Below are 21,636 nucleotides of genomic sequence, written 5' to 3'. Positions count from 1 at the left end.
TGAGTGGTATTTGGAGGGGAGCACTTTATGTATTGGGGGAGCAGAGGAAGCTCCTCTTGATTTAGGGAATAATTTACAAGGTACAAAGGGTTGCAAATACTGCCTGAGATGCACGAAGCAAGACGAGGAGGGGTCTAAGGGCTTAAGCACTTCGTCATCTGTGAAAAAAGATATACATCTCCAGAGAAATAAAGTGCCGCTCCCTATAAACAAACCGCCCTTGCTCCATAACTCCAAGGGGAAATCGAAGAAGAGGAGAGACGGGTTAAAAAAAAAACTAACTACGGAGTGTCCGGATACAATGATAGGTAGCTCAAGGGTGGAAATATCAGAGGATGACGACATGACCCCTAATGATCAGCCAGTTTCGAGAATGTTGCAGTCTTTAAGCCAGGAAATGAGGAACAGTTCAAGGTCTCACAGCAGAACCAGCAACAAATTAAAATGTACTGTGAAAAATTGGAGGAGAAATTTGAGGCCCTTGCTGTTAGAACGATGGACTTGGAATCCACAATCACGGCTCTGAGAAGGCTAACTTCACAACACACAAAGAAAATCGACGATATAAGACAGCGTGAGCAGGGGTACCAGGAAAAACTGGAATCAATTGAAAATGCTCAAAGAAGAAACAATCTTCGTTTGTTGAAAGTACCAGAAGGGGCAGAGGGGAAGAACATTATTAAGTTTGTTGCTAAGTTAATCAAGCAAGCCAAGGAAATTGAAATCTCAGAATCGGACATAATTAAGGACATACAGAGAGTACATAGGGACCCATATAGGCTGAAACCAAATAGGACAAGGCCAAGGAAGATTCTGGTTCATTTTGTAACATATACGTTGAAAGATGAGATCCTTAATAGGGCTCTGAAGAGCAATACTCTCTCAGTAGAGGGGATTACTTTTCAAATTAGATCGGACGTATCTTCAATCACGGCATCCAGGCAGTGGGAGCTTGGGAAATTATTAAATCCATTCAGACAGCAAGGGGCGACAGCACAGCTACAGTTCCCAGCATCTTTAAAGATCATGTTTAAAAATAAGATGAGAATTTTTAAAAGGGTGGAAGAAGCTGAAGCTTATCTACAGTTAACCAGGTGCAAACGAGAATAAGGGGCACATAAGGGAGATAATTCATTATGTAAAAATGTAAATAGCCGTCGGGAGTCAGGGGAGGAGCCTCAAGGCCAGAGTAGGGCCAAGAAGAAGAAGGGGGGTTCTCCAGGGGAGCACTAGTGGTCGGAAAGGGGAGGGGTGGGAGAAGTGGGCACACCGGGTGGGGAGCATGTGGGAAAACAAAATGTCTGAGATGCCAAAGTGTTGTAGGTAATCATATTTTCCACCAATGGTCCAGGATGGGTTAACCCAGGACATATATCTGAAGGTCTTATCCTGGAATATAAATGGTCTAAGGGTAGTGCATAGATGGGAAAGGCTATTTCAATACATAAAAGATGCACCGGAGCAGGTTTTTATACTCCAAGAAACCCATTTTACAGAGGAAGAGTTGTGAGATGTATGTAATAAGAAACAAGCATTGGAAATGCAATAGGTCTCGCAATAGAATAGTTAGACTTTTTTCTTTTTGCAAATGGAAGAGTGGCGTTGCGTGGATGAGTGGCGTTGCGTGGATGAGTGGCGTTGCATGGATGAGTGGCGTTGCGTGGATGAGTGGCGTTGCGTGGATGAGTGGCGTGTGTGAGTGGCGTTGCGTGTGTGAGTGGCGTTGCGTGTGTGAGTGGCGTAGCGTGTGTGAGTGGCGTAGCGTGTGTGAGTAGCGTAGCGTGTGTGAGTGGCGTTGCGTGTGTGACTGGCGTTGCATGTGTGAGTGGCGTTGCATGTGTGAGTGGCGTTGCATGTGTGAGTGGCGTTGCATGTGTGAGTGGCGTTGCATGTGTGAGTGGCGTTGCATGTGTGAGTGGCGTTGCATGTGTGAGTGGCGTTGCATGTGTGAGTGGCTAAATGTAGCACAGGGAGACCTCCAGCGGTAAGACAATCAAAAACAACTTAGAAAACATTTCACAGTATGAAAAGATCAAACTCATGAACGAGCGTGATACACCTCAGCTAAACATCATGATAAATAACAACACACATTAGAAGTGAAACTGCAAGTACAGAAGGACCAGCTTTGCTTGTTTAAAACTCAGAGGCAAAAGAAGAGGACATATGTACTTATGACATATGCTCTCCCACTTCAGGCAGATGAGTGTAATGTGTAAAGCGTCTTGTGGAGCAACCATGTCACATGAGCAGATCGTGGAGTCTGAGAATGGCAGCCGAAGCAAATACAAACAAGCAGCAATTGGCCAGGCCTGCCTGCGAGGCTCAAAGTGTTAGAAGGCAGGTCTTGGGCAGAGGCAGAGTACTGACTTAGGAATGACTGTGAGGCGCATTGGTGTGAAGCACATCAAAGGGCTTCTCCTCCCCTAATTAGGTGAGGAGAAGCCGTTTCGGGAAACTGAAAGTACGGCCGGCCTGTGGCCGGCCATGAATAATTAGGGGAGGAGAAGCCCTTTGATGTGCTGGGCTCTGAAAAGATCCATGCCTTCAGAGCAGGATAAGTTGCGGCCAGGCCTCATCGGAGAGCTGTTTGGCAGCAAAGGGCCATATCCCAGCACTCGTGCTGACGTTGCATACTTGGCGAGGCACAGATTTGCTGGCTCTGTTTTGGGTGGGGAAGGACCCAACCCGGCTGATGACACATCAAGCTGCAAGAGCCAGAAGATTCCAGCACACAAGAATGAAGTTGGCAAAAATCAATTATCAAAGGAAAAGAGTCTTTCAGTCTTTAAAGCGGTAAATCACACAAATGCGTGGAATAAGCCCAATTAAGCACTCCGTAAAAAAAATGAAATAAAATAAAATAACACTCCCTTTTCAGAATGCAGCTCCGCTCATAAACACAGCTAGTTCCGCCCTTCACGGGAAACATATTGTTTTCAGGCTTAAAGATCAATGCAGGAAAAGCACGTGAATGAAAGGTTTACAAGCTCCATGCTCGGTAAACAGTACTTACATCAGGAAGCGCACCCTGATGCAGATGAAGTGAGGGGCTCCCAGTGGGGGGGGGGGGGGGAGGGGGGGGTTGAGGCGGGGGCAGGGGCAGGGCAAAAACTAACGCCGGCTGATGACGCATCAAGCTGCAAGAGCCAGAAGATTCCAGCACACAAGAATGAAGTTGGCAAAAATCAATTATCAAAGGAAAAGAGTCTTTCAGTCTTTAAAGCGGTAAATCACACAAATGCGTGGAATAAGCCCAATTACGCACTCCGTAAAAAAAATGAAATAAAATAAAATAACACTCCCTTTTCTGAATGTAGCTCCGCTCATAAACACAGCTAGTTCCGCCCTTCACGGGAAACATATTGTTTTCAGGCTTAAAGAGCAATCCAGGAAAAGCACGTGAATTAAAGGTTTACAAGCTCCATGCTCGGTAAACAGTACTTACATCAGGAAGCGCACCCTGATGCAGATGAAGTGATGGGCTCCCAGTGGGGGGGGGGGGGTTGAGGCGGGGGCAGGGGCAGGGCAAAAACTAACGGAAGGGCCGAAACACAGCACCATTTGCACTACTAAGTTACAGAGTGAAAAGACTTGGCAGACTGCTGCATCCTTTCAAACTGTCTTTGAAGGAGGAGGCAGGTTCTGTCCCATCATGCCACCCTTCACAAGCACAGGAATTCTCTGCACAGGTGAAAGTGCGAGTGAATTCTGTGGAAGAGCAATCTCAAGCTAAGACGGCTATTGTGGCAATGTTTAACTGAGAAGAACAGGTACGCTGTAAGAACAGCCTCGGCAGAGATATGGTTGAAAATATATTTTAAAGGCGAGGCCCTGCAAAGCATTATGGGGAGAGTTTGCAGCAAGCAGTGAATTTTATTGTAGCTTCTCTCCCGCTGTACCAAAGAGTCGCAGTGATATTTCCTTGGCTTTTTTTGAGAATGCAGCCTCCGTGTACCTAGGCAGTCAACGCTAGTTCTGTAATAGGAAGAACACCATGGCAGGCACACTCATTGCAATCTACGCCGACTTTTTAGAAATCTGCACAGGTGAAAGTGCGAGTGAATTCTGTGGAAGAGCAATCTCAAGCTAAGACGGCTATTGTGGCCGAGGTCACACGGCGGGCAGGGGAGGGGGCGGAGCGGGGAGAGCGAGAGCGGCATGTGGGTGTGAAGAAGCCGGGCCTTTGAAGTGAAGCTAAGCTTCACTTCAAAGGTGTCGGAGGAATGCGGGCGGCTGTGCACGCGCTTTTAAGCTCAATGCACATGCGCATTGAGCTTAAAAGTCACGGGCACTGCAAGGAATCGCCACGATTCCTTGCTTGCTAGTTAAAGGTTGTTTAAGCCGCAATAGGCTCGCAAGCTCCATGCGCATGCGCATCGACAGGCGAGACCTAAAAATGGATCCAAGAGGTGATTTGTACCTCGCAACAACTAACTATAAGAGGGGTAGCGATTTTAGTTAAAGTGAATCCAGCCATATCAGTAGAGAAGTCCAGGGTAGACAAAAAGGGCAGATGGGCGATAGCCACGATTAAATATCATTTCCATACATTTACAGTCGCAGGATATTATGGCCCGAATCTGGATGACCCTCTCCCCTTAAGGGAAATGATGGAAGAATTGTTAGAGTTTAAGGATCCCCTAATTCTAGCGGGCGACTTCAATGTAGTTTTGGACCCGCAAACAGATAAAACATATAGGGATAGACCCTTAAATAATTCCAAAACTCGTAATCTTCTGGGAATCGCTATGCACCAGTTGGGCTGGTTAGATATACGAAGAGGTGGACTCTGGATCGAAACTATTCTGTTGGAAGACGATGTGGCAAAAAAGTTGATAGACGAGTCGGAAGGCTTTTTTGAGTCAAATCTGGGAACTGCCCCAATTGAAGTTGTATGGGACGCTTATAATACCTTTTTGAGGGGGGTGATTTTAGGTATTCAAGCCACGAGACAAAAAAGATTCAGGGCTAAGGTTTCTGAAATAGAGGATAAAATACCTAGGCTAGAACAAGATCGATCTGCCCAGAATTACCAACTAGATCCATCTGTTTTATAAGAATTAGCGGTGTGTAAAGCTCAATTAGAAGAAGTGTTGGACTCCAGACTTAGGAAACGATGGCAGGCTAGCTCTCTTACCCTTTTTGAATACGGGGAAGCAAGTGGGAAGCTTTTGGTCTAGAAAACAAAAAAAGACCAATCGAGGAATATAATTAAAGAGGTACAGATGGATATAACGGGGGAGACCTCAGATAACGCATTAGACATAGAAAAAGCTTTTCTTAGCCACTTTGAACAGGTGTACAAAGAGGATCTGTTCCCGCAGAATTCCTCGAAGCTTGCTTGGTTAGAACAATATGCCGTCCGGAGAATTGAGGACGAAGAAGCCACTAATTTAAGCGGGAAAATAGATTTGAGGGAAGTAGTTGGGGCAGTTAATTCAAGTAAGAAGGGTAAGGCTCTGGGGCCGGATGGGCTGACAGCAGAGCTATATAAAATTTTGTCTCCAGTGGCTGCCCCAATTCTGTGTAGATTATTTTCCTCAATTTTTGAAGAGAGAGGGAAGATTCCTGCATCATGGAACGAAGCAACGGTGGTGTTAATTCTCAAACCTTCAAAACCACAGGCATCATGCGACTCATACAGGCCAGTCTCTCAGCTGAATCTGGACTATAAAATCATTGCCGGGATTTTAGCTGAGAGACTGAATGGTGTTGCTGGCAAATTGGTACATGAGGATCAGAAGGGTTTTGTCATAGGGTGATATATACAGAATCTGATTGAAGCATTGGTGGGAGCTATAGATCTAGCATCTCTACATAAATTGCCTACGGCCATTATCACGCTCGATGCCGCTAAGGCATTTGACCGTGAAAATTGAGTCTTTTTAATTAGGGTGTTAGAGAAATGTAATTTGGGGAAGAATTTTTGCAGAGCTATCTCTTCAATTTACCAGTATCCCACAGCTAGAGTCTTGGTTAACGGGAACTTATCAGCACCTATATGCATTAAAAGAGGGACAAGACAGGGATGTCCCCTTTCGCCTCTGCTCTTCAATTTATACATTGAGTCCTTGGCGGAGAGGATTCGACAAGACATGAATGTCTGGGTATCAGATTAATCAGACCAAAACGGAATGTATGCTTTGGAATGTCGAAGTTCGGTTTCCTATAGTAAAACAGGAGCTAAGATACTTAGGTGTCCAAATCACCCAGGACATTGCAAAGTTAACCGACAGAAATCTAGATAAAGTAACAAAGGAAATAACTGAGATGTTAAAGGGTTGGTGTCTTCTCCCCCTTACACTTATTGGAAGGGTGAATATCATAAAAATGATGTTACTCCCCAAATTGATTTTTTTGTTTCAGAACATTCTGCTAGCTTTTAAAGAAGATATTTAACTCCTTTGTATGGGCCTCAAAGGGTATCAGGGTCTCGTGGAAGAAACTGAGCAGAAAAAAGCGTAAAGGCGGTTGTGTGCCCCGGATGTGAAACTATACGCATGGACCTTATTATTGAAAGCAGGAATTCTACTTTTTAATTGTCCAGACTGGTCAGAAATTGGAATAATGTTCAATGAAATGCTGATAGGGATTCATGGAAGTTCAAATGGTTTTCTTTATAAATATGGAGATCCTCGCTTTTTTAAAAGGTGCAATTGAAAATGCTCAGGGATATGGCGTTTACCTGGGCCAGATTAAGGAAGGCCCTGAAACTTACATATTATAAGGCCATGTCTCCTATTTGGGAGTCCCCTGGGTCCCCGGAATGGGCAAAAGATAGTCTTGCAAAGCCTTTAAGGGAAGCGGACATCAATCACTGGTCTCAGTTAATGATAGAAGGTGCACTGATATCCTGGGAAGAGATCTCTTGTATCACTAATAACAACTTATCTAAGTTCAAATACTTTCAAATAAAGTGGTAGAGCCAGGCACCGTTGAGGATTTACTTCAAGGAAAAAGTCGGAAGATAAGGACAGCAACCCTGTACTGGGCCATTTTAGAAGCAGAAGACGGCGATTTCACTTTACTATCTCATCTGTGGGGAGAACATATCTTGGATGTCGATTTGGAGAAGTTATGGCAAGTATCTTTTGACATACTACATACTACAGTCTTTCCCGCCAATTTAAAACGCAATCATTTTTTCTCTCTTCACAGAGTGTATTGGTCTCCTGCTAAGCTTGCTAAATTTTCGAAGGAGACTGTTCCTTGTTGTCCTAAATGTAAGATGGAAAAAGCAGACGTTCTCCTTATGTTTTTAACATGTCCTGCCTTGCATAGGTATTGGTGTGCGGTATCTGAAGGTATGGAAAATATATTGGAGTTAAATATACAGGTTAGTACCTTACTCGTATTTTTTGGTATTGTTTTGAATTTTGAATCTCTTTCTCGAGAGACGAATAAGTTGGTGTTTTATTTAATCATATTCACTCGAAGAGAAATATGTAAATTATGGATAAAAGATACTGCACCGATTTATTTGGATTGGATTAATGCAATTAAGCATAAACTGAAATTAGATAGCATAAATTGGAAGAGAAAAAAACATTTTTGGACTCCATGTATCTCGTGGCTGGACAAGCTTTAAGCTTTAAGAATAAGGTTCAATGATTATGCCTTTTTGTAGTTTAAAGTACCCTAAGATCAGTTCTATGGTGGTCAGTTAGAGGAACTGAATTGATGTATCTTGGATGGGTATCTACTAAAAGTGCTTCCAATAAGATCTTCGGAGGGTATGATCATTCCTGGTTACACTCAGTATCAGTGGTTGGTTACAAGGGAAGGATTTTTTGAGAATATCTTTTGGCATGTGAGGACAACAATAAATAAATAAATAAATCCTCTTAGAACAAACCACACTGACTTTATGCTTTATTGATATGAACTCATGAAAAAACAACCATAACCGAGAACAACGAGCACAATCGACCTTCTGAAAGCTGCCTGTTAGCAGGGTTGAAGCCACGCATGACATTCATAAAAGATATCACTGTGATGCTGCATGCAGATAAGTAGACTGGGTAAGGAAATAACAGGAAGGTCCTGGGTAACAAAAGGAATTGGGACTTAAGTACGGACTATGCTGGGCACCCCCGTCCCCCCATCAGGTTACTAGTGAACTGGTCATCCTACAGTCGGGAAGGGAGTTCACACGTGTGCCCCCTGGGATACCCCCAAGATCATTCCCCATTTATTTTGAGTACTTTGACCATGTTGTTTATGGGTCTGTTTGTTCTGGGAGGTGGGAGGGCGAAAAATACCAGCATGTGTGGGCTGCTGTGGTGGGAAAGGAGGAGACAGGGAATACTGTTTAATTCTTGCGGAATACATGACCAGACATGGGCCAGTTTGTTGATACATGGACTGAAGCAGGGGGGCAGTATTGAGTATGCAATCCGCCTCAGACAGTATATAATGCTGAAGTTATGCCTAGAGACGACACAGCACTAAATATAAACCTTTTAACAAGGAATGTCAGGGGGTTAGGGGACCCACGGGAATGGAGGCAAATACTAACATACTTAGATAGGCACCACATGCATATCGCCATGGTCCAGGAGACACACTTTGATCCCTACAACAATCTCGTATTTCCTGCCAAATTGTCACAGTATAGAGTTTTCTCCTTATACTCTTCATACTCCAGGGGCACAGCAATCCTCATTTAAAAAACATTACATACATTCTAGTAGGGATAAGTCTGACCCTTGCGGGAGATACTGCATGATATGAGGAAGGCTGGGCCCGCACTCTGTCACACGTGTGTTGCTATGGACCCAATGTAGATGATCCAGACTTCTGTACCACCCTATGAGGACAGATCCTTGACTTGGGGTCCACACATGAACTATTGGGGGGGGATTTCAATACAATATTACATCCAGCAAACGACTGATCCAACACCCTCCCACACTACTATACCAAAATGCAGGATATCTTGCTGGATATATTGTCTGACTATGGACTCGTGGTCGCCAGGAGGCACATGCATCCTGCAACAAAGGAAGGCACACATTACACAACTCAACACTCCACATGGTCGAGATTAGATTACTGGGTGGTGACCCGATGCATTGGGCATGGGATAACACATGCAGAACATCTGGCTAGGACGTGCTCCGATCATCCTCTGGTGCGCTTGACATTATCCCCTATGGGACTTAATGCCAAGCCCAGAACCTGGAGGCTTAATCCAGAGGCATTACTGGACATAGTATTCAAGACTGAATTGGGACAAGAGATCAAAGACTACTTTCAAAGAAGCGTAGCCTCAGTTGTGCGTGTTGGTATGGTATGGCTGGCCTTTAAGGTCACAGTGCAGAGTTTTTGCAAAGCGAAAAGCTTTGGGGTCTTGAAGGATATAAAGCGAAGCCTACAGACACTAGAGAATGAGCTGACCACTAAAGGGGGGAATGGAAAGTGGCACAACTGGAGAGATTCAAGCAAAGTTTAGAGACAAACTCTCAGAATATAAAGAAACTGTTGAAAGGGAAGTCGTTTTAGGGGGAAATATTATACGGCAAAGAAACAAGGGGAAAACGAAAGGCAAGGCAGAGCCCTAGCAGAAGGAATTCTAAACCCCACTTCTCTAGCTAAGTGATGGAGATCTAAGATGAAAATGGGGTAAGACATAGAGATAGTTAAGATATCCTTCATACTTCTACCAAATATTACACTACTCTATACAGTACTCATAGAAACCAACCACTGGATTTGTCTAATTAGCTCAAATGATGTAGCAATCGGTTGGCTAGGGTAAACACAAAGGGTATTTCTACCGGCTCCGATCGAAGATGACGAAATCCACATCGCTATTATGAATAATGAAATCAGGCAAAGCCCCCTGGTCTTACAGACTCCCAATAGATTTTTATAAGACATATATTAACCAATTGCTCCCTATTCTAAAAGAGGTCTTTGTGGAAGCTCATGAGACGGGAAAACTCCCGACTTCCATGAGGGAAGCTCTTATCACATCCCTCCTCAAGCCTGGAAAAAGTGCAGATACGTGCGACTCCTATCAGCCTCTCGCATTGATTAACAAAATTATTTGCTAAAATACTGGCCAATAGATTGGGCTTGCTGATGACAAGCTAGTACTGCCTGATCAGGCTGGTTTTATTCCGGGGAGAGCGACCTCAAACAACCTTTGCACAATGGTTTCCATACTACACAATGTAGACCCTAACTTGGTACTCGTGGCAGTCTTTCTAGACACAACGAAAGCCTTTGATTCGGTCGAATTGGACTATTTGTTCACCCTACTTCACTGCATGGGATTGCAATTTTTTTTTTTATTCATGGATACACCTTTTATATAACTCTCCCATAGCCAAGGTTCTTATTTGTGGTCATATATCGACACCCTTCTCAGTTACAAGAGAAACTAGGCAGGGGTGTCCCTTTTCCCCACTAATATTTGCCCTTGCGGTTGAACCTCTCATGGCCAAATTGAGACAACACCACCAGGATAAAGCCCTACGCTGCCAAATGCGGTAAATACTCATCTCTTTATATGCAGATGATGTTACTCTCTATCTCCGAGATCCAGAACAGAACCTAAACCCTATTTTAAGAGAATTTGTCCAGTGCAGGGGGCTATCTGGGATACACATTAATTGGGGAAAGTCCCAAATATTTCCTCTTACTGCTTCCCTTAAACCATTTAATCCCAACTTCCCCATAGAATGGTGTGATTCGGAGGTTAAGTACTTAGGGATACATATCACAACAGACTGTGCTGAGTTAATGCGCTTAAATTATGACATGGCCTTAGAAAACATTACTAATTGTGTCACAAGATGGATTGTGCTGCCATTATCAATGGCAGGAAGAACATCTCTCATAACAATGGTGGTCCTCCCCAGACTCCTCTATTTATTCTCCTAAATATTCCATATTACCTGGGTAAGCATTTATTTGCAGCACTACATACCAAGATAATAAGGCTCACATGGGGTGGTAAGCAGCCTAGGCTGAAGTGGGATGTACTGGCCAGGCGATTTTCTCGGGCGGCTTTGGTGTTACCGACCTGAAATTAAATTATGATTGCGCAGGCCCACTATGTGCATTATTGGTTTCAACCCTCCAAATACATGCCATATGTGGCAGTGGAACATTGGCTAGCAGATCCAATACCCCTTGAGGGTGCTAGAATGCATACATGGAAACCTTGTGAAGCCGAACATACATCCATCTCCTGTACAGTAGCAGCATAGCAGCGCATAGCCGAAAGAAGGGCTGTATTCAGCCCTACTTCCTCTGGCGTACCATCCAAAGATGTCGGTACTACAAGAAGGGGCCTTTAAAAAAAGTCAAAGCAAAGTATTATAGCGGCGTTGGGGAGACTTTAATCTGAATGGAAAGTTCTGCACCTTTCAACAGATCTTCATTAAAGCAACACCCTCCCCAATGGAGATCTTTCTATATGTTCAATTGAGATAGCGTATTAAGAAATACACTATGAAAGGTTAATGGTCAGTGGTATACTTTTAGGTTTGATGGCGCCACACAGGAGAGTAGCACATGTATTTGTATAGCCTTCTAATCTTTAGTGATGGTGCTGCTAGGTAAGGAGAACCACTGACCTCCCCAAATCTAGCGGCAAAAGCCAACTACATGCATATACATAGAAATCCTCAGCACACATCAAGGGTGTCTCAAATGTTATTTAAGTAACGCAGTGTTAGCACAAATATTATACAAGTTGGTGAATCCTTTTCTTGTTCCTTTTAATTTCAGGGTCTTCAGACAGCCGACACATGTTTCATCGCATACAAGGTAATTCGTCCCGCAACTTTATCAAGGCTATATCTTCTGAGATGTAATCTTATATTTGTGGTGATAATAATGACCCATAAAGTGGGTCTGTATCTTACAACATCTTAAACGCATATTGTGGGATTCTAATATGTTCCCAAAGTCTCCAGCGTTATTCTAAGTGCAGAATATGTAAACGCCTTTCTCCGGTATACTCGGAGTGCAGGACACCTCAACGTGTGCTGAGGATTTCTATGTATATTAAGGAATACACACATAATTATCCACACGAGTCGCAGGAAATAATCACGCAGCAATTGATGCTGAGATGTGACACGGCGGCACACACAGTGTCTACATTATATCATAACATTTACACCATTCAGATTTTAGAAAAATATGCCGCGAGGGCTCAATGGGTGGCAGATATGGGGCAGGAAATAATGAACAATTACTGGGACTATTGCTGTGCCCAAACAGAACAAGTCTCAGCAAGCTGCCATCTACGCATTATTCATTATACCTTTTCTCCACTGCACATACTACACTCCCTTTAAAAATGCACAAATTTAAATTACGTGACAATGTGTAGTGTCTTGGTGTGTACACGTTCTAGTGTTCCTGTGTAATGCAACACACTATACACCCACCCACCACAGACGTCATGGTGTCACATGACGCTGCCAATAAAAGAGGCTGAGCGCACGTGCTCACGACCTTTCCTATCACTCATTCCTGGTGTCCGTGTCATCCTTGCTGCGCCCATCATGAGGGCCCAGGGCCCACACTTTCAATCATTACAATGGCGACGAGGTCGGTAGTGCAACCCATGCGTGCCACTACCAAACACTGAGGAAAAGGGGGAGAGAGTTGCCCGCCTGAAGGGCACCCCCTGCAGCAAGGCACAGCGAGCCCAGAAGCCGGTGAGCACGTCGGAGCCCAGCAGCCACCAAGAGGCGAACAGCTAGCCGACCGAAGCCACCCGCGTCAGCCGCCACCAACGTGCCAGCGGGAATGAGCGGACCGCCCAGAGCCCACCTGAGACGGCCACCAAGCAAAAGCCCCGCGAAAGAGGAGCAAGGGCTGGGCGGAGTCCACCCGCCGCGACAGCGACGCAGCTTCTGGCCCGCCGGCCGAAGGTGAGCCCCAGGGGCGAAGCGCAAATAAATAAACTGTGCCATTCATAAGCAGCGCCAGCGGAGCCTACCCGCGGCCTGCCCGAGTCATCCCTTGCCCCTGCCGCGCGTGTAACGGAAGCGGCGGGGCCCAGAGCAAGCCACGGCGTGAAGGGGAAGGCGGCCGGACCCGAAGTTATCAATACCAACGAGGGGGAGGGAGCGGAGTAGCTAACCGCCTCCCGACCCCCTCGCGACGTGGTCCGGGCCAGCGGAGCCCACCCGCGACCGGTTGGCGGCGCCCCCATCGAAGGAAGACTCAGCAGCGCCAGCGGAGCCCACCCGCGACCTGCTGGCGGCACCCCCAGCGAAGAAGAGACTGAGCAGCGCCAGCGGAGCCCACCCGCGGCCCGCCGGTAGTGCCCAGTGAAGGTCAATGACTGCAGAGCCAGCGGAGCCCACCCGCGGCCTGCGAGAAGCAAGACAGGCCTCCGCCGCGCAGCGGGTGGGAGTAGAAGCTGCAGCGGCGGGAGACCGGCGAAAGTGAGGCCAGCGGAACAGGACAGTCAAGAGACAGAGCCGGCGGAGCCCAACCGCGGCCTGCCTCGAGCGTCCCCTGCCAGGGAGGAGTGACCGGAGCGACGTGCTCCCCCGCCGAGTGAAGCAACTTCTCCCCCGCCGCGTGAGTACTGCCGAGGCGGCTGCGGACGGGAAGAGAGTGAGAGCGAGGGTGAAGCAAGCGTCTGCAGGAGGCCAGCGCCGCCAAGACCAGTAGGCCCCCCCACCTCCTCCTCGTGTGCTCCGTGTGAGGAGCAGAGTGCAAGGAAGCAGGGGTGAAGTGACCGTCTGCACGCAGCGCCGCCAACAGCATAAGAGCCCCCTCCCTGGGTGCCCCGTGAGGGGCAGAGGTCGCCTAAGCGGTCCACACCGCCAAAATTTCACACAAGCGCCACCGGGACACTTAAACAAGAGGAACTACAGATGCACCTACAAAGACTGCCAAATCTGCCCACAGCATCAAAGCTGCACAACACAGAGGGACATAACAGTGCTTTAGCAATGTCTGCCTGACTGTAGCACATGTATAATTCGATACATGTCTGGAACATTAAAAGCAAAAGAAATCTACTCACCCACTCTCAGCAGCAGCTCCACTGAAGCAGTAGAGTGCACACCGGGGAAAGACTAGTCAGGCTGCTCAAAAGATCCAGCAACACTGCCACCCAGTGGCCAGAAGCATTAGTGCACCAACATCCTCCAGCACTGAAACAAGCATTGTCAACGCAAAAGAAGTTAACACCATCTAGAGGCAACAGGCGGAGTAGCGCCCCAAGGAAAAGCATCTTAACTCCCAAATCCGGAAAGCGCACTCTGCGCAGAAGACGCCCACACGCACCAGCACGGAGTCGGCAGCTGCCACTTCCGAAGCGACGTGGGAAGAGGCACGAATGCCTCACGTAACATCAACACCCACCAAGCATCCATGCAAGGACTAAACGTAGGGAGAAAACGACTGCCAAGCACTGGAGGAACGATCAGGGAATAAGACTGCCGAGATCAGAAGACGGAGAGGGCAGTGACTCCTAGTGGCCACAGGAGATCACCGCAGCATCAACTACTCCCGCCAACGGTGCGAAGCAGCAAACTTCTGACGCCAGCCAAAGCAGCAAGTACCCCACGGTCCAAAGCAGCAGAAGACCACTAAGCGTGGCACCCTGCCCCCACGAGATGGAAGAAGGGCACAGGTAACGCCACAGTGCAGAACAGTTACCGAAGAAGACCACTAAGTGTGGCACCCCGCCCCCACGAGATGGAAGAAGGGCACAGGTAACGCCACAGTGCAGAACAGTTACCGAAGAAGACCACTAAGCGTGGCACCCCCAGAAACGATCCACAGAAAGATCGCGTACCAAGTATGACCCGCGACGGGTCCCCTAAACTACACCAGAAAGTCCGACAGGACGACTGAAGAAACCTGCTAAAACATCAGCAGGAGCAGACCGCCAAATGGTCCAGGACGTTTCGACCTAGCCAAGGTCTCGGAACACCATCTCACGAACGTCACCAACAAGAATCTAGAGTAGAAGGTTCGCGACACCAACTCAGGAAGCTGAGGCAGAAGGAGGAAGTGTTCCAGTCGGGGACACACCAGGATCACACATGCAGCGGGCGCGCCCTGCATGGAGGAGCCAGGTCAGGAGAGAAGATGCAAGATCGGACCGAGTGATGTCGCGAAACAGGAAGGAAGAAGAGGAGAGATCCGAGTGGCACGCTTGCCACTGGGAAAAGAAAGGAAGAAGAGGTGTGGCACGTCTGCCACTGCGAAAAGAAAGGAAGAAGAGGAGAGAGCTGTGTGGCACGTCTGCCACTGCGAAAAGAAAGGAAGAAGATGTGTGGCACGTCTGCCACTGCGAAAAGAAAGGAAGAAGAGGAGAGAGCTGTGTGGCACGTCTGCCACTGCGAAAAGAAAGGAAGAAGATGTGTGGCACGTCTGCCACTGCGAAAAGAAAGGAAGAAGAGGAGAGAGCGGTGTGGCATGTCTGCCACTGTGAAACTGCCACTGCGAAAAGAAAGGAGAGCGGTGTGGCATGTCTGCCACTGTGAAACTGCCACTGCGAAAAGAAAGGAAGAAGAGGAGAGAGCGGTGTGGCATGTCTGCCACTGTGGAACAGAAAGGAAGAAGAGGAGAGATCTGAGTGGCACCTCCGCCACCGTGATAATCTAGGAAGAATATCCACGTGGCCGTTGCCACAGTTAAGAATGGAAGGAGGTTATTCCATGTGGCCGTTGCCACAGTTGAAGAGCAGAGAAGAAGTACATCCACCTGGCCGTTGCCACAGTTAGGACTAAAGAAGGTAAAGGTGTCAGAGCAAAATAGGTCCCCACTGTTAGTCCGAGGCCGAACTGGTACGTGACCATCCATTACATGGCGAGCTGCAAGAACTTCAACAGCACCTGTTACCACGGAAGCCAACAACACAGGGACTGTGAGGAAAAAGGGGCTACCCAGTCGTCTACAGACTGTTTCCACCTAGCATCTCCAACCTGTGCCAGAGCGGACGAAAGTTCCCCGAGACAGACTGAATTCCACCTGCCCTTTCCCAAGCTGCGGCGGATAGAAAAGCTTGATGGAACTGAACACTTCACTGCATCCTGAGATAAGTTGATTCCCCAAATGTGAATTATCAAGTTGAGTTTTTCATTGATTAAAAAGGGGAGTGATGTAGTGTCTTGGTGTGTACACGTTCTAGTGTTCCTGTGTAATGCAACACACTATACACCCACCCACCACAGACGTCATGGTGTCACATGACGCTGCCAATAAAAGAGGCTGAGCGCACGTGCTCACGACCTTTCCTATCACTCATTCCTGGTGTCCGTGTCATCCTTGCTGCGCCCATCATGAGGGCCCAGGGCCCACACTTTCAATCATTACACAATGATAACTTGATAGATGCGGGATGCCAGGGGCAGATATGTTACATATCAAATGGAGCTGTAAAGGAGTTCAGGAATATTGGCAACACATTTTTTAGCGCTAGAACAGATGACCTCACCACCCATTGAAATAACACCTATTATTGGCCCATTGGGGTATATGGCAAATATTGAAGACGGATATAGACGCTTTGTCTCTCTGGGGCTCTTATTAGTCAAAAGGAGAATCACATGTAGATGACGACATGGGAGAGCACCCAAGTTTAAGGACTGGATCAGAGACATGATATTCTGGCAAGATCAAACACATACTTACGCTGAGATACTCCCACTAGCTTCACGCCCCAGAGATATATGGGCCCCTCTTCAAACATATCTCTTATAGCATCCAGTTGATATCACGCTTAACAATCAGGCAAGATAGTCATTACACCTGGCATGGATAGATCATGGATGAATAGGCTCTGGAAAGACATAGGAATTGTTCAGAGAAATGAAGACATAATCCTAGTAGTGCTGAACAGAAGTATACATAACTTTTCTGTGTGTGACCACTGTATTGTAGTCTCATACCTGTTACCACAATATGTAAACTGTTATAAATATTGTCATAATGTACAAAATGTGTAAACATACAGTGACCCATGTACTTTTGGTATTGATACTAATGTATGTTGCAACAAATACAATTTTATAAAAAAAAGACTGTTAATTTAATTCAGTTTTTATAGGGGTGGTACGAATTGCAGCAAAATTCCATGATATAATATTTAGCAACTTTTATTTTCTCTTGAGCTAAAAAAGAAAGAGGGCAATAACTTCAAGGGGAAGACTGAGGGGCATATTTACAAACACTCAGTGCCACCAGAGAGTCACTTTTTTGACATTTCGGTGGTGCAGCGCCATTTTCCATATTTACAAGGTGGCTCTAAGCTACGTTGCGTGGCTTAACGCCACCCTGTAAATATGCCCCTTCCAGCCACAACCCACTGTGGTAAAGGAATGGGCAATGGGTGTTTGATTTGGGCGTTCCACCGCAAAACCCATTACTTTTTGATGCTGCCCCAGATTTACAAGTCTGAGGCAGCGCCAAAAACAAATGCCATAGAATACCAGGCATTCGAATGGTGCAACGAGGACAAGTTATTAATTTCTCCTTATTTATTGCGATTTCCAGGTGTGCTGCATTCTGCAGCAAACATAGAAGGTGTCTTTAAAAGTCTATGAGTAGGTTTTTTGAGTGTTCAGAAATTTTGGCGCTCAACTTCTCACGGTAAAGTATTAGGTTGTCGTAGTATCAGGGTAGGTGCTACTTGGACAGAGGAAAACCTTAACCTCTGTGAAGAGAAGAGGTACACAAACCTCCTTCTTATTATGATTGGGCAAGGATCCAGAGCACACTATATGTATGTAGTTGATATTCTTATGTTTCAAGCATTCATTCCTTCGGGATAGATCAAACCAAACGTAATTTTCTTTTTCAAGATATTTATTCATCAACAGTGTTCACCCCTTAGGAATCACTGTGCTTGTCATTTAAGCCTACACGTGTTTCATCACAGCATGTGGCTGTGACTCTTCAGGGCTGATCCTAATGATCGAGGCGCGTGGTCGGGGAACCGGTGATAATTCCAACCCGGTCCTTATCGGGTGGTTTAGTCTTTAATAAGGTCGCGGCACCAGTCGGTATGTCCGGTTGCCGTCAGCAAATTGCTTGACTGCGTAGTTTCGTACAGCTTCGGTCTCCAAATGCGGGAACCTATTCCCGCATTTGGAGACCGAAGCTGTACCGTTTCCGTTTCAAACTACGCAGTCAAACAATTTGCTGACGGCAACTTGACATACCGACTGGTGCCGCGACCTTATTAAAGACTAAACCACCCGATAAGGACCAGGTTGGAATTATCACCGGTTCCCCGACCACGCGCCTCGATCATTAGGATCAGCCCTGAAGAGTCACAGCCACATGCTGTGATGAAACACGTGTAGGCTTAAATGACAAGCACAGTGATTCCTAAGGGGTGAAAACTGTTGATGAATAAATATCTTGAAAAAGAATATTACGTTTGGTTTGATCTATCCCGAAGGAATGAATGCTTGAAACATAAGAATATCAACTACATACATATAGTGTGCTCTGGATCCTTGCCCAAACATAGAAGGTGTGAATTGCGCACATAAACATTCATCCCTGCAGAGCAGGCACCCTTGCAACATGGCAGCAGAGTGCCTGCGGTGGCACTAGGCAGTTTTTTTTGCACTAGCGGAAACACAGGGGTGCGCCGCATTCCTTTGAATGTGGGGCATCACTGCATTTTGACAATATTGGAGCGCAACCCTACCAAATTTTGCGCCGCTCCGCACTCTGCCTTCGAGAGGTACCAAAACAGGGATAAGACATATAGGAATACATTCATCACTGATACTGTTGCCCTTTTGTGCACATATTTACCACCAGCTTTTGTTCACAGTAATCCAATATGTTTTTTCTGTAGTATAATAGAGTTGTACTGCTTAATAGTGCAATATTGGAAGATTACTCTACATCCGCTGCTCTGCTAAAATCTGGAATAAATACACCACTACTATAGTCCCATACATGAGAAGTATCACCTTTCTGAGCTTCTGAACTGATGGCGTGAACAATCTTTTCTTTGATTTTGTTATAGGTTCTGGGATCTAATTGGAGAAAGGAAAAGGAACAGGAGGTCATGAAGTGGGAAGAACATTGAGTCGCAGCGCATACTCGTAAATAAATAAATGGTGGCTCAAGATGAGTTAAGGTGAGTAAATAAAATCCAGAAGCAACATTAAGAAATATGAAAAGTACGTAATATAGCTTACAGAGCAAAACATACAAAGGGCCTGATTTAGGGATTGATGGGCAGGCTAATCTGTCACAAGCATGACTGATATCTCACCTGCCTTATTACAAGTACATTATCTTCTATGGCAGTTGGAATACAGCTGAAGGGAGATCCATCACATTTGCAATGGAGTAACCCATCCTTCAAACTCTAAATCAGGTCCATAGTTCAAGTAGGTTGCTATGAAAGACTCTATCATTCATGAGACATAGCAAGGAATATACTTACAGCCTTTTCATTTTGAAGTCAAAACATGCAGGCACTGAAACCTTAACAGGGGCGAATACTATTTATTCACAGCATCAAGTCACCTCACAGAGAAGGTATCCAGCCTCCCGGAGCCCTCCTCAGTGATTGCCTGCAGCCTTGCCCCACTCTGAGGTTCCAAGCTTCAGAAAAGTGACTGGGCGAGGGTGCCAAAAGTATCTGGCCGGGAAGGCACCTTCCTTGGGCGCTGATTCAAATTTCTCCCACTTACAGGATGCTCGCCAAAACTCCATGTCTTCATTGAGGCTTCATCCAAGGGCTATATGATGATGTGGAGCCCTCTTTGCCCACAGCCTGCTGCCTTGCTCCAATGAGGATTTTAGACTTCCATTTCAGGGTCCAGGTCTGAAGTAAATACATCTGACCGGGTTAAACATGGCTTCTGTATCCGACCTGCTCTCTAACGCAGTCTGCCTTAACTTGTGCCTAGTACCAGTGAATAACAATCAGATGACTGTGGTTGGCACTTAACACCTGTGGGTGCTATTTTCACATTTAAATTAAAACAAATTCAAATCAAATTCAAATCTCTGGCTTCCCTTACTGGATTTTTGTCATATTGTGTCATTTCATTTATTATAATTGACTCTATTTTCCTAAATCGATTTGAAATTCTTGTTGTGCTGTGTTTTGACTTGATAACTGTTTTTGTACTGCATAAGTACTTTGCACATTGCTTCATAGTTAGACCTATCTGATTTCTGCAATAGCTGCATGAGCTTAGGTTAATTTAGTCACTTTAAGTGTTCACCCTGGCAAAGGTTATGATTATTAATTGATGTGGGTCTCATCCCATCAACTAATGCAGGTATTCAAATTGAAGGCATGATATTTGGGGAAATGTAATACACCAGGGCTGTTCTGTAGCAAGTGTAGCATCCTCCCCAGCCTCAAAGCCAGGGGCGGTTTCTCTATGAGGGTGCAAGTGTGTTGAATCCCTGTATTTGTTGCCACTTGGCCCTGTATTAAATTGATTTCTTGACCACACAGTAGCAATGATTTTATTTGTCTTGTGGGTGCCTTATCTTCCTAAGATAGGGTTGGCAGAGGTGGGGCTTTGCAGGCTCAGGCTGGTCACTCCCTTTGAATTGCAGTGAAGTGCACATATCAGGTTGGACGGGTACCTTTCACCATCCTGCCCGACATGTACACTTGAAAGGCACCCTCTCCGTACCTGCAGTTAGTGAGCTGTTGATGGTGGAATCACAGCCACAGCCCACCTAGTCTCCTACATAGCATTGTCTATGCCTACTCTAGCCAATCCTGGACCTGCTTTCATTCGGTTTCAAACATAACCAGAAAGGGAGCAGCATCTGGATTAGCTCAGGCTGCGCAGGTAGGTCTCTATTCTGCACTGAACATGAGGCATTGATGGGGTGGGAGTCTCAGGTTAGGGTCACAGAACATGGTCAATCACTGTTTAGCTATTTTACGAAGCCATGCAGTGATTGGCAATTTTGTGTCTCTTGTGCTCTTTCCTCTTTGTGCCAGTGCCATTAATAGCACTGCACACAAGGTAGTGGAAAGAGGTATTCTTTCCTGATCTCGCTCCCAATGTAGCCCCCATTTTCCAGTATCTATGGTGGATTACTTAGCTGGCTGTTGTTCCATCATCCTTGATGAAGCGGAAATTTCATTTTATTTGTAGGAGTGCATTATAAACACATGTGGAATGCATCCGCATATAATCCTGCAATTTATGTTAACATGAGGTGTTAGAATTTCAACCGTAAAAACGAAATTATGTGACATGCTTTAGTCCATGTGTAGCCTGGAGAATTAACGTATGACATTTCATACATAGGTTAATGCTTTAGTGAAATTGCATAAATGTCTATTTGAATTTGTATAGCTTACATGATGCATTCCTATGTTAGCTGAAAATCGTTGGCCTGAAATGCAAGTCCCTGAAAACTCGTGCCTTAGAATTAGTAGTTGAAATTCATGTGTGCTGTGGAACCTGTTCTCTCTCACATTTTGTGTTGCAGGTGAAGAAGCACTCTTTTAGTTAGAATAATGTTTTTGTTTTAGTAAGTTAGTCAAGGAGAGAAGAAGGTACGATCGTGTAGCTTGAGGTGATAAAGAAAGGTCATTATTTCTCGCACAGGAGAAAGTCTAGGAACCAAGGACAAACTGTTGCGAGGAAAGTACACCGTCGGCATTATGGAAACATACCTTCAGGACTG

This window comes from Lissotriton helveticus, chromosome 8 (genome assembly GCF_964261635.1).
Source record: "Lissotriton helveticus chromosome 8, aLisHel1.1, whole genome shotgun sequence".
In the NCBI taxonomy this organism is placed as follows: Eukaryota; Metazoa; Chordata; class Amphibia; order Caudata; family Salamandridae; genus Lissotriton; species Lissotriton helveticus.
Note: the sequence above shows the minus strand (reverse complement) of the source record.